Source organism: Triturus cristatus, chromosome 4_2 (assembly GCF_964204655.1).
Source record: "Triturus cristatus chromosome 4_2, aTriCri1.1, whole genome shotgun sequence".
NCBI lineage: Eukaryota > Metazoa > Chordata > Amphibia > Caudata > Salamandridae > Triturus > Triturus cristatus.
Genome location: NC_140586.1, coordinates 780,087,504 through 780,102,019, shown reverse-complemented (window position 1 = coordinate 780,102,019; position 14,516 = coordinate 780,087,504). Strand labels below are relative to the sequence as shown.

Sequence of the window (14,516 nt, the reverse complement as noted above, 5' to 3'; positions counted from 1 at the left end):
AAAAGAGCCAGGACCGGGGGTAGGCTGTTCTCGCTGAACACCGCCAAGCTCTGGAATGCTCTCCCCCTCTCTCTTCGCTCCAACCCCGACTTGCTCGCATGCCGGAAAAAGCTGAAAACATTACTGTTCGCCAAATCTCTCTAATCCTAATCTCCCTGTTCCGTCACATCTCTGCTTCTACTCAGCGCTTGGACGCCCGTGGGCAGCAACCGCGCTTAACAAATCCATTTCCATTTCCATTTCCATTCCTGCAAGGCAAACGGGCGCAGGCCCCCTCCTTTCTCCCCTCCCCCTGCTGCCTCCTCCTCTCCTCATCGTCCTTTACCACTGGCTACACCCCACTGGGGGTAGTCCCGTCCATGTGCGCAAACTCAGGTCGCTCATCCATCAATGGCACTCTGTTTCGGGGATTGAGGTGCTTTTGTGTACAGTTTAGGAACAGCTTATTCAGTCAACGGAAACAATGGCAGGCAGCGTTAGTAGTGATGGGCTTATTTCTTTCAAACCCTTTCGTTGCGCGCGGACTCTCGGCAGACTGGGGTGGCGCCAACAGACAGTACGGTCCTGCCCCAAAACCGGAGGCAGCAGCGGGTTCTTGGGCCTCCTTCCACCCCTTCCGGCCATGAGAGGACCCGCACCCCGGCTTTCGGTTTCCCCTTACGTTCAGCTCCGCCATCTTGCGATATTGTCGGAGTGACCGGTCCGGCACTGAGGCAGCGAGGCTTCTCTCCCCCCAACCCACGGCGAGCAGGAAGAAGCTGTGGAGGCCCTGGCCTCCGAGGACCACTTGCGGCCTCCAAGAGCCAATGATGCCCAGGAGAGCTCAGACAGAGCTGGCGGAGCGAGGGGTGCGTGTCCCCGCCTCCCCCTGTGAGCCCAGCTATACGGCCGAAGCCTAATGCTCTCCGCTGCCCGAGAGTGAGACATATACCCGAAGCTCCATACCGTGGTATAGAAAACCTACAGTGCTAAGGCTTAGAGACAGAAAAAACACATCTAATGCTCAGTATTCACACTATTCTTTAAAGACAAGCATTGGCATAGCCAATAGGTCTCGCTTTGGGACCTTATAGGTATTTAGTTATGCAGCACAATATCCTTGGTGCAATAACATCAAATGTTGCATGGCTAAAAACGTATAAGGTCCCAAAGGCGAGACCTATTGGCTATGCCAATGCTTGTTTTTAGAAGCCTGGCATGCAGTTTTAAATGTAGGCTGGTAAGAAAGGTGCCAAACCGAGGGGCAAGGTCTAGAGAGAAATAAGATAGGAAGAGAGGCAAGTTATAATGAGATAGCACAAATAGAAAGGTGAAGCACAGAATGACAGGTCAGGTAAATAAAGTAGCGAGGCAGAGAGGCAGGTAGAGCCGGTGGGATGAAAAATAGAAAGATATGAGAAGTAGAGAGAAAAGAGGTGTAGATGAGTTAGAGAGATGAGGCTAATACAGAGGAAGGGCGAGGGAGAAGTAGAGAATGGTGAAATAGGGAGAGAGAGAGACAGAGGTAAGACAGATGTATTAAACGAGCGAGACATTGGAAGAAGAGAGAATGAACGGAAAAAGTGAAGGAGATAGAAAGAGATGAAAGCAAAGGGAGTGATAGATGGAGTGGAAGAGGTAGAGAGAGCATTGTAGAGAAAAATAAATAAAATAATGGGAAAGGTGAGGGAAAGAGGACATCAATAAAAAGAGAGACATAGAAGGCCAATAGGTGAGGTAAATTGAGAGGCTAGATAGTGTATGAGAAGTGGGGAAGAGAGAGATGAGGCAGTGAGTTGTGAGGCAGAGAGAGAAATGAAAGAGAGAATGGTGAGGTAGAAAGAGGCATGCGAGAGGTAGAGAAAGGTAAGGTATAGATGGCAAAAATGATAGAAAGGGTGAGATAAAGAGAGATGAAATTAAGAGGGAGGTGAAGTAAATGGAAGAGAAATGAAGGGAGATGAGATGCAAACAGAGCAGCAAGATGCAAAAAGAATAGAAAGAGAGAGAGAGAGATATAGAGGCACTTGAGGAGAAGAGAGGGGCAGAGTGCTAGAGATCTAGAGGTAGGATTGGAGAGAGGTGGCAAGTTGAGGTCATGAGAGGTAAGTGCTGTTGGGCACTGAGGTTTATTGAAAGAGAGGTGTGATGTACAGAGCGAGTTTAAAGGTAGAACAATAGTGTGGTATGTACGTAGCCATGTATAAATAGACAGCTAAAAAGGGAGTGTTTAGGTAAAGGAATGAGACATGGGACATAAAGGTGTGACAGAGAAAGAAATGTATTGGGTGGTATAGAGAAGTGACAGCTAGTCACAGAGTGTGGTATGTAGAGAAGTAGGTTAGAGAGACGGGCAGGGATTTAGTCTCTGGTCAGGTAAAGAAAGTTAATTTACAACACGAGAGCAAGAGGGAGAGATGAAGGAGGGAAATGTGAGTAGAGGTGGGAGGTAGAGAGGCGTGTCGTTGGTGTAATGAATGCATTTGCCTCAGAAGAGGGTGTTTAACTTGTCACGCTGCTAAAGTACAGTGCTATTGAATCAGCTGAATAGAGATTAAAATTGATAAGAGAAAGGGAGGAGCATTATAAGAGAATGAACTGAAGGGCACCTTGTAAAGACGAGCCACCGAATAAACAGCAGCACGGAGAGGAGGGGGGGCAGAGAAACGGGTCAAGGAGGCCGAATTTGATCCCGGCATCTTGTAGGCGGGGATGAAGTGCCAGCAGATCTTTCCTTTTGACCGCCGCCTCATGTGAAAAATCTGATGTGACATGAATTGTAGCTCCGTCATAATGAAATGGTACCCCATTCTTTTTGGCCGCCTGTAGTATAGCCCTGGTATGATTGTGGTGCAGGAGATAAACTATGATGACTCTAGGGGGACTAGGGGAGCGTGCTGAGTTGGCTCATAGTTTGTGGGCCTGCTGGAACTCCAAGGGCTCCAAGGACGCAGGCTTCCAAGTCTGATACTTTACTTTTTAGTCTCTGGATATGAACCCCCTAGTCTGACTTTGGACAGTATAATCTATCAAATTCATGCACCTTCTTATCCATGGAGCTGAGACACAGGTGCATTTGCGAGAGGTCAGTCTGCAGGGATTTGATATTAGATGCCACGGGTGTGATGGTGGTGTCAAAAGTGGACAATTTGGCTCTCATGACAGTGAGCTCCTTAAGGATTGTTGCTATATTATTTTTGGCCTTCGCATCAGATTTGGCAGGCGTGTGGGATGCCCCCCTGGATATGGTGGCCTTTGTGACCAACATGGGAAGGAAGAATGGGAGATAGCTAATGCCCCTGAGTACTAACTCGCACAGTGATATCCACAGTGTGCACTTGTAGTGGTGGGGCAGCTAGTCAGAGGAGATCTGGTCCAAGGAAGTTCCCAGGTGCAAGCCCCTTTCTGTCGTGGAAGGTCTGGGTCACCTGTGAAGCAATGGATAGCAAGGTGAGGGCCAGCAGGCAGCTGCTGTGTAGATTGCCAAAGGGCCCATTCCATGGGCAAGTCTGGTGAAGCTGTGCAGTATAAGGCCGGTCACCCCACAAACCAGAAAGCAGGGGTGGTGTTCCAGGGGACCTGGAATCAATGAGAAATTAGCCCCATCATAGGCTGATACTCTGCTAGTCAGTCCCAGATAGCGCTGGTGGTGGAGGTTGGGTCTCCAGTGTCCGAAGAGCTTGAGGGGGCAACAGGCTATCATGGATGTTAGCATGGGGCTGTGAAACCGAAGGTTTCCAGAGACAGATGCTCCTTACCTCTGTCATATGCCCAAGATTAATTGTTCCTTCTAAAGCCCCGCCCCCCACAGGCCACCACTGTAGGAGGAGCATCGAGAGTCGACGGCCTTAAAGCACGGAGGGCCCTCTTCTATTATTCCTCTGCTCCTGTGTGTCTTTAAATGTTGGGTAAAGTACACCAAGCATCGAGGGTTTACTGGAGTCTCCTGAAGTAGCATGCACCGAGCAGGGTGTACAGCACCCGCGGAATCTGAGACTGGATAACCCAGAGCAAACCAGTTCCTCCAAAAGCAGATTGGGCGAATAGAAAAAGGAAGCGCTGCATGCCGCCATGCTATGATGACGAGAAGCGCTAGGGCTGCAGGTGAAGTGGCGGTGGGGAGAAGGACCCTGGGAGCCACCACAATCATTGTGTGACAAAAAAGTGAAAGTTAAAAAAACAAGCCCGGGAGTTGTGTGCGTGCGCGCGCTAAAGAAAAAAGACGCGAGTGGTGCGCGCGCGCGACAGGAAAAGTGAAATCAGGCTAGCGAGTGGTGTGTGATGTGCGCGCATCATGACGAGAGAGGAAAACCAGATGGCGCCTTTGCTCGTCATTGTGCGCGTAACCGCACGCTCTATACCACCCGGTCGGACTTTTGAAAGCTCACTCACTACATGTCTCGCCAGAGCAGCGCATGCACCGCTGAGGCGAGACATAAAAAAAGAAGACTGACAGTTCCCTAGCACAGCAGCCTGAACAGAAGCCGTCATACAGACACGTGTATAAAGGAGACTTTACAACTTATTTATTTATTTAACTAGTGCAGCAAGCCTCAGTTGGATTACTGGCAGCCGTGCCTTTCGTTTGATACCCCTCTCCCTCACTGGAGAACCCGGCGATAAATGGCGCTATTCATACCTTGTTTGGGTCTTAACACCTCCAAAGCCTTCTCCTGACCCACACATTTCCTCTTTACATCCTGTGTTAATCGCGCTCAACTTTTATCTCGAGTTATCTTTAAAGTGGCAGCGGTAATGTTTCCCCTCCCCAAAGCATCAATACAGTGTATAGAAATTAGGATGAGAAAATGGTCTCCGTAGCTTTTTGCTGTGCTTGGATCTTGTGGTGAAATTCAGAGATACGACTGTATGTAGGTTGTGTAACGCTGTGTACTCGATTAGGGGGGGATCTGTCTATACCCCTGTACAGCATTAAAAACAAAATTCAGATCTGCACAGAAGCAATGGATATGGAAATAATAGAAATACATCAATGAAAAATGTGTTTTTTTGCCCCATTCTTACTCTGCTAGCGGCGTGCACTATTCCTGCATTCAGGAGCTGGCCATGATTTCATTCTGTGCGAAACCTGTATACACCTGTGGGGATGCTAACTGCCTTAAAGGTCAATGCTGACGAAAACTCAGAGATACGACTGTATGTCGGTTGTGTAACGCTGTGTACTCGATTAGGGGGGGTCTGTCTTTACTCCTGTACAGCATTAAAAACAAAATTCAGATCTGCACAGAAGTAATGGATATGGAAATAATAGAAATACATCAATGAAAAATGTGTTTTTTTGCCCCATTCTAACTCTGCTAGCGGCGTGCACTATTCCTGCATTTAGGAGCTGGCCATGATTTCATTCTGTGCGAAACCTGTATACACCTGTGGGGATGTTAACTGCCTTAAAGGTCAATGCTGACAAACTCACCATGTCAAAATTGCTGGCTTATTCCTGTGGTGGATAAAAAATTAGCTTGCATTCGCGCCAAGAATTTTCAATTCTATTAAGGACACGGAGGCGAGGATTATGCTTCTCTTTCTATTTATTGCTACTCACAGCAGCCAATGAAAACTTGTATTGTATAAACAGAAAACTACATTTCCCATGATGCATATATTACATCACATCCTGCAAAGCCCCATAAGAGCCACAAACACCGGAACCTGTCCTCTTTCTTTGCGTCGAACATTAAAGTCCAATAATATAACCAAAGTCCAACAACAGCTTCCAACGTGGAAGAACCAGGCCAGCTGGGATTAACATCATCTTCAACCAGGATTACACTTAATCCATCTTCTTTTCTGACCCTGAAAAAGGGAGAGAGAACAACCCGTAACTTCTGCGTAATGAGAATGTAAATGCACACGGGTGGGTAATAATTACAATACTGTAATGTAACCGGGTGGGATAATCCTCCTTAATAGAATTGAAAATTCTTGGCGCGATTGCTAGCTAATTTTTCCTTCTATTACAGGACCGGAGGCTTCGTATTATGCTAGTTTAACGCTGATTAAAAACCACAGAGGAAATATCACCCACCGGCTTGTAATAAAGCTGTTTAAATGTTGACGCAGAAGACCAATCTGCAGAACGCATGATATCTTGAACAGTAGAACCCAACATGAATGTTTTAGAGGCCATGGTGCCTCGAACAGAATGTGCACCAAAGACTTGAGTATTAATACCTGCTTCTTGCATAATTTGTTTTAACCATCTGGCTATAGTAGCCGCAGTGACAGGTTTGTAAGGTTTCTGCAAGGCAATCAACAATTGCACCACACCATCAGGCCGAATAGACCTGGTATATTCTTCATAGGCCTTAAGACATTGAACCACACAAAGCTAAGCATTATCAGGAAAGGCATGATATTCTACGCTGCGTGACATAGTTTTAGTCCTAGACGTTATGTTAAAAGAAACTCCTTCAGGAGTAAATACTCTCCCTGTAATATCTAGAGCCTTGACGTCTGAAGAACGTCTACAAGCCGCCAGGCATAACAGCATGGCCAGTTTGGATGATAGTTGTTTCCTTGTCAGGATACTGTTATTGGGCCATTGATTAAATAAGGAAAGAACTAGCGAGACATCCCACAAGGAAGAATATTTCGGCTTGGGTGGATTAGCTACTCTAATGCCTTTTAAGAGTTTACATACTAGAGGATGCATCCCAACGGGTTTGCCCTCAACTTGAGCTTGGCCCGCCGATATGGCCGAACGGAAATTGTTAACAGAAGGGTATGCCAATCCCTCAGAAGCTTTTTCAGACAGGAAATTTACAACAAAGGGTAAGTCTGCCCCCACGGGATCCACCTGTTGTTCCACGCACCAACGAACCCAACACCTCCAGGCTGAAGAATACCGTTTCCTGGTAGAGGGGGCCCACGCTTGGCTGATAAATCCTGCAGCTTGTTCCGAAACCCCTGGCATTTGCCAACGTTGCCGGAAAGTCTCCAGGCCATCAGGGACAACTGCCCCAATACTACCATCGGGTGCATCTCTCCATTAGGGCCCTGGAGCATCGTTGGGGACCATGGGATCCTCCTGGGGAAGTCGCAACTCGCCTCCATCAGTATCGGAAACCAAGGTTGCGACTTCCACAAGGGAGTCACCAAAATCACTTCCGCCTTCTGGCGCATCACCTGTGTGAACACGCGGGAATGAGAATGAAGGGTGGAAACGCATAATTCAAACTCGGGGCCCAATCCTGTGAAAAGGCATCCGTTGCCAGAGCTAAGGGATCCGGCCTCCAGCTGAAAAACTTTGTCATTTGGCGATTCAGTCTGGAGGCAAACAGGTCGATCTCGCAAAGACCCCAGATCTCCTGCAACCACTGAACCATCTGAGGTTGGAGTTGCCAGTCGCTGTAGTCTTTGAGATGGCGTGAATTCCAATCCGCCACGACATTCGACTGACCCGGAATGTACTCGGCTATGACCGAGATCTGATGACTCAGGCAATAGTGGCAAAAGTCCTTCGCTATCTCCACCAACATTGAGGACCTCGTGCCCCCCAGTTTGTTGATGTATTGAACCGCCGAGATGTTGTCCATCCGCAGAAGGATGCAACACGAGACCTGTTTGGGTGATAGTGTCCTGATCTCAAACGACCCTGCAAGAAGTTCTAGGCAATTGATATGAAGGTTTAGCTCGTCGAGGGACCAACGTCCCCCTGTGGAAATATTTCCGCAGCGCGCTCCCCAGCCCCAACGACTGGCGTCGGATTCTACGACAACCTCTGATAATGAGCCGAAAATGGCTCTGCCGTTCCACGCCTCTACATGGGCAAGCCACCACTGAATCTCTTCCCGTACCTCTTGTGAAAGGGGAACTAAGTCTGAGTAAGAAAGACCCTTCTGCAAGTGTTGAATCTTGAGCCTCTGAAGGGCCCTGTAGTGTAGGGGTCCCGGAAATATTTCTTGAATGGATGACGCTAGAAGGCCCACTATCCGGGCAATCAACCTGAGTGAGACCATCCATTTGGATAACAGGGAGCATAGCTCCTTCTTGATGTCTTGAAGTTTGGAACGTGGAAGACTGAGTTGAGCCGTCTGAGAATTGATGACGAACCCCAGAAAATCTATCGTTTGTGTAGGACACAGAATAGACTTGGGCTCGTTGATCACGAACCCCAGGTTCTGTAAGATACGAATGGTCATGCGCAACTGCTGAGCTGCCAGCGTTGGAGACTGCGCCATGATGAGAATGTCGTCTAGATAGACAATCATGCGAACCCCCTGTTCCCTGAGATAAGGTATCACTGGCTTCAGGACCTTGGTGAAGCACCACGGTGCCGAGGAAAGTCCGAAAGGAAGGACCAAATATTCGTACCACCGGTTCCTGCCATTAAAACTGAAGGAATCGACGGTGCGGACGAAATATGGGTACGGACAAGTAAGCGTCCTTCAGGTCCAGTCGGACCAACCAATCCCCTTGTTTCAAGAGGTCCGTCAACAGATGGATGCCTTCCATCTTGAAGTGCTTGTAAGTCATATAATGGTTGAAGTCTTTTAAATTGAGTACCAACCTGTAACCTCCGCCTTTCTTCTGCACCAGAAAAATATTACTGCAGAAACCGCGAGGGCCCTCGTCGTAAGGCGCTATCGTGCGTTTCTGCAGTAATCCTTTGATTTCGGAATCTTAAAATCGCACTCTAGTCGAGAAAAAGAAAGCTGTCTGGGCCGATGGGCTTGATAGGGAGTCTGGAAAAAATCTAGATGGAAACCCTGAACCGTTTGTAAAACCCAGTCATCCTGCGATAGTTGAACCCAATTGTGATAAAAATATTGAGTACGTCCCCCCAATGGTAGAAGGAATAGGGCCGGGGCACTCACCTGTAGATTTGGTGTTCTGGAAACCTCCCCGGTAGGAGCCTCTATTAAAGCGTTGCTTGCTGAAGCGTTGCCTGGTGGGGTAGAAGGTACCTCCGCGGGTAGAGTCCCACTCTCCTTTGCCGCGAACGAAGTCTCCTCGCTGAGGACCTTGTGAATACTGACCGCCAAACGAGCGTCCCCGGCCTCATCCGGCCCTGTTGAAAACCACGGCCTGAAAAACTCGTTTTATACCTGATTGCGCCTTATCCAAGGTCGTGAACGTGCCTACGTATTTGGCCACATCCTTGACAAAACGGTCCCCAAAAAGGTTTCCGTCCGCCAAAGGTCCAGGCTCTGCTCCTGCCAACTCAGTTAGGTTAGAATACATTTGCATGAGTATGGATTTGCGCCGTTCCGTGGAAATGGCGCCGTTGGCATTACTTAAAAGGCATATGTCTCTTTGGGTCCATCCCGCCAACACATGGGAATCTATGGTGGTCCCCGATTCTTGTGCCTCCAGAGCCATCTCCAAAATCTTGGCCAGAGGACCGACAACATCTAAAAGCTTATCCTGGCACCCTCGCCAGGCGCGATCTATACCTTTCTTTGGGTCCTTTGCAAACGTTTTTAGAAAAGTCAGAAGGCTGGAATCTATTTCGGGGGTTTCCGCCACTTTGTCAGAGATGTCTGGTCGGGGGCATTCAGAGCGCAGTCTGTTGCGCACCTCCTTGTCGAAACTTTTGCGGAGATTGTCATGCAAGTACGCCGCCACCTCGGGCGTGGGCAGCCAATCCGATGACCTGAGATGGACAATGTCAGCGGGATTGAACGTAAAAGGAGTAGGGGTTGTCTGTGGGGCTTCCACATTCTTGGCCTTCCTGGTTCTCTTCTTAGGAGGGGAATCATCTGGGGTATCGGTGTCGGTCGTACCGGGATCTGTATCGGTATCTTGGGCCGTATCTTTCTCAGCATCAGGGCGAGGAAGTGAAGAGGCAGAGTGGGGCGAAGGCTTAGGCTGCGAGCCTTCTGAGGGAACACCTGCCGGGGCAGTGAAGCAATGGCGCTTTGCAAACTTCTCCAATTGCTTGGTTATAGGTTTCAATGCAGTAGCTAGTGCTTGCTACACAGTTCCTGGTACTGCTTTCTCCAGGGCCTTGTTGACCGACTCCTGGACAGAGGCGTCCAGGGCCTCAACAATGTTCTCTTCGATGGAAGGGGTAACCACTTCCTCTTCATATAGGGTGTCATCCTCCTCATAATGGACCCACTTTTCCATTGCTGATCTAAATTTGTAAATGTATCTGCTCATAAGGCCAGTAGGAAGGAGGAGTAAAGGGGGGGAGCCAACCCACAGCACAAATCAGAAGGAAAGGTACCTAGCTTCTCAGCAAAGCTGTATCACAATTATTCCAGCCCACAGGGCGTAGTGGAGCCAAAAAGAGCCAATATGTCCAAGGAGGTGTGCTCCCTCCAGGCCCTAATCGTTTTTGCAGCCAGCCAGGTGTAATCAATGCTCTATGATGAAAAACCCCGGTGAAATGAACAAAAACGAAAGAAAAACAGGCAGTATCGACGTGTGTAGCCCAATCCTACCAAAATATAGCCCAATTGGGCTACACACGTGGAAACGGGACAAAAAAGTTAATGGGCTCCAAAGCGCACCGGCTGACTAGGGAAGCCTCTCGCTATAATTAAACACTGGGAAAACCCCGCCGAAAGCGGAGCGGTACCGGAATCCCTAAAATGCAGTGGTCAGCCAAAATATCGAGTTTTTAATATCGACCTACAATAATATCGAGTTTTTAATATCGTAGGGACAGAATATCGAAGTCAAGAATATTGATGGACAGAATATCGGCCCAAAGGTAAGTAATATCGATGTAAATAATATCGAAGTACTTAATATCGATGTAAGTAATATCGTAAGCAAAAATATCGATGTCAATAATCTCGAAATTTATATGTATTTTATTTGTATGTTAAAGATTATTGTAATGTATTTTAATACATTTAAAAATAAATGTTTAGAGATTAATAATTATTTTAAAGTAAATTTAGCGTTTTAGTATCAGAGCGGGTTGTGGGTTTATAGGGGAATAGGGTGGGAAGTAATTTAATTATAATTAATGAATTAATATGTTTTGTTTAATTGGTATTTATGATTAATTAATTGTTAATTAATTATTAATTGTAAATTAATTTTATTAATTGGTTAATTATATTAGTTATAATTAGTTTATTATTAATATTTATTTATTGTGATTGTTTATTTATTGTTAATTAATAATTAATTGGTGATTTATTTTTATTAAGTGATTAATTGATAATTAAATTAATTATGTGAATTTATATGTGTAGTGGGTTGTGGGTTTATAGGGGAATAGGGTGGGATGTAATTAAATTAAAATAATTAATGATATTATTTTTTTATTTGTATTTATTATTAATGAATTGTTAATTAATTATTAATTGGTAATTAATTGTTATTAGTTAGTTAAATATAGTAAATATAAATAATTTATTATTTCATTTTATTTGTTGTTATTGCTAATTAATGTATTGTTAATTAATAATTAATTTGTGATTAATTGTAATTTGGTAGTTAATATGTATTAACTAGTAAATTAATAACTATATTAATTATAAAGAATGTATTATTATTTGTAAATAATAGATAAATTGATAGTTACATTTATTGTGTTTTTTGTATGTGTAGTGTGTTGTGTGTTAAAGGGGGAATTGTGTGAGATGTAATTTAATGTTATTTATTAAAATATTTAGTTTAAATTATTTGTATTTATTAATAATTATTTTGTAAATTAATTATTAATATGCAATTTTTTAATAACAAATTATTTAATTGGTTATTATGTTCATTGAACCCCTACGCTATCCAGTGCTTTCCCAACTGTTTCATTATCTGGAGGGGGAATAGTAATTTGTACCCCTCCGCTATCCAGCGCTTTCCCTACTGTTGCACTCTCTGGAGTGGGAATAGTAATTTTTACCCCTATGCTATGCAATGCTTTCCCTACTGTTGCACTCACTGGAGTGGGAATAGTAATTTTTACTCCTACGCTATCCAGCGTTTTCCCTACTGTTGAAGTCACTGGAGTGGGAATAGTAATTTTTACCCCTACGCTATCCAACGCTTTCCCTACTGTTGCATTCTCTGGAGTTGGAATAGTAATTTTTTCCCCTACGCTATCCAATGCTTTCCCTACTGTTGCCCTCTCTGGAGTGGGAATAGTCAGTTTTACCCTTACGCTATCCAACACTTTCCCTACTGTTGCACTCTCTGGAGTTGGAATAGTAATTTTTACCCCTACGCTATCCAACGCTTTCCCTACTGTTGCACTCTTTGGAGTTGGAATAGTAATTTTTACCCCTACGCTATCCAACGCTTTCCCTACTGTTGCACTCTCTGGAGTTGGAATAGTTATTTTTACCCCTACGCTATCCAACACTTTCCCTACTGTTACACTCCCTGTAGTGGAAATAGTAATTTTTAGCCCTACGCTATCCAACATTTTCCTTACTGTTTTTTTTTGTTGGAGTTTGAGTAGTAGTTTTATTTTCTCTGATATTTAATATGTTTTATATTATTTTAGCTAATGTAATATATCATTAATAATAAAAAATATTCAAATTGCATATGTAATTATTTAATATTTATTAATGTTATTGTTTTATGTGTATAGATGTATTGGTAATTTTTTTACAAAATTAATAATGTATACGTTATTAAAATAATAATTAAAACTAATTATTAAGTAAGTATATATATTATATATTATATGTATATGTTTAATTAATGTTTTTATTAAATTATATATATTAATTATTAATTTTAAATATTATAAAATATATTTAATTATGTTTATTTTATTTATAAGTATTATTTGGTTTATTTTACATATATTTTTAAACTAAAAAAAACCGATATTTTTTAATAACGATATTTTTGACATCGATATTTAATTATCGATATTTTTGTACTTACCATGTTGTAGATAGGATGTCGATATTCTTGACATCGATATTTTTGTTCCGATATTTTTGTAGGTCGATATTTTGACCTTCGATATTTAGTCAGTGATCCCTAAAATGCAAATTCTCTAACACGCGCGCTAGATGCGCTGACCACAGAGCCGGTAAGCCCAATTTCACATCGGGGACAAGCGCGCTAGAAGCGCAGGCTCCAGAGCGGGCAGAACGCCCGGTAAGATCATCAGAAGCGAGCGCGAACACGTGCTGTCAACCATGCATATGAGCCCCACCGGACCGCCTGATACGCGAGCAATCAGCGCTCTCAGCGGGAGTGTCACAGTGCCCCCAGGGCATGCAGTAGACACGCGAAGCAAAGCGTATGATTCATAGTAATTAAAGAAATGAATTAGCATATGCTGTAGCGTTAAAGTAACACATCACCAAGAATGCAAGCAACATAAAATTCTAGAGCACTTAACTTTCTGCGTGAGCAGCAAAGAAAGAGGACAGGTTCCGGTGTTTGTGGCTCTTATGGGGCTTTGCAGGATGTGATGTAATATATGCATCATGGGAAATGTAGTTTTCTGTTTATACAATACAAGTTTTCATTGGCTGCTGTGAGTAGCAATAAATAGAAAGAGAAGCATAATACGAAGCCTCCGGTCCTGTAATAGAATCTTGTTAGCCATATTTGCTTAAGGGAAGCATGCACCAGTGTGGGATCAGACTCCCTATTTGAGACCCAATAAGTGCGCCCCAGAAATATCGATTGTCCTTCTATGTCCCTAGACCGTGGAGTTTGAATTTTTGTGTTATTTGTGGAATTCCAAGTGGCATACAAACCAAACCAGGCCAGTGCAATTGATGTCCGAGTGACAATGAGCTGCTTCTTCTATGCTGCCGGCTTGCATCCCAGTCATTCTGTGCGTAGCTGCCGGGCTCCACAACTGCCTGCCTAGTGTCCCATGGACAGAGGCAACAGACCACGACCAACTTCCGGGAGGAGCAGCGCAACCATACCTGGAAGCACTTGAATGCATTTATCTGGACTCCTTTAAAGGTACCTGGAGAGTCAAACTACCACATTTGTTGCACCCCGCAAAGACCGCTCAAGTTCACTTGATGAACTCCATAGGCATTACTTGCAGTAAATGTTCATGCTTTATGTGTTCCTGCATTCTTTCACAATAAGCCACAAACGTTGCAGTTCATTATCGTTTTTTTTCCTTCAACCATGCCACTATTTTACTATTATGGGAAAATAGAGTTTTGGGCAAAGAATAACTTTAATGGTTTGTGTACATGCCCAGGACTAGTCATGTGCATTTTGGATTGCTGATATTAGTGCCAAAGAGGGAACTGGGAATCAGATGGATTGTACTTCATAGAGGTGATGTGGATGAACTTAGGTGGTTGCATTTATATATATTTTTTCATACCGTCACGTACGTCGTACTGTATTTGTCCCAGGAAAATGTGCTGCGTAGCTAAACACTTATAGGGCCAAAAGGCGAGACCTATTGGCTATGCCAATGCTTTTTTGTTTGTGCATTCTTCAATATTCCTCGTCATAAATACTGTGGATCTTGTTGATCACAGTAAGTGCTTATTTACGCGTGTACTAAAACTCTAATCTTTCAACATACTGTCAGCAAAAATCCGTATTCATAATCTTGGCATAATTTGATCTGCCATTGGCCACTTCAACATCTACACTGTTACCTCGGGTGT

General features: G+C 44.4%; 1 protein-coding gene across 1 annotated transcript in view; it reads left to right on the top strand.

The window, feature by feature from the left end:
* The window catches only part of LOC146835035 (cytochrome P450 4B1-like), a 134,498-nt gene that overhangs the window by 33,659 nt on the left and 86,323 nt on the right, over window positions 1-14,516 (top strand). The gene's annotated exons all lie outside the window — the stretch shown is intronic.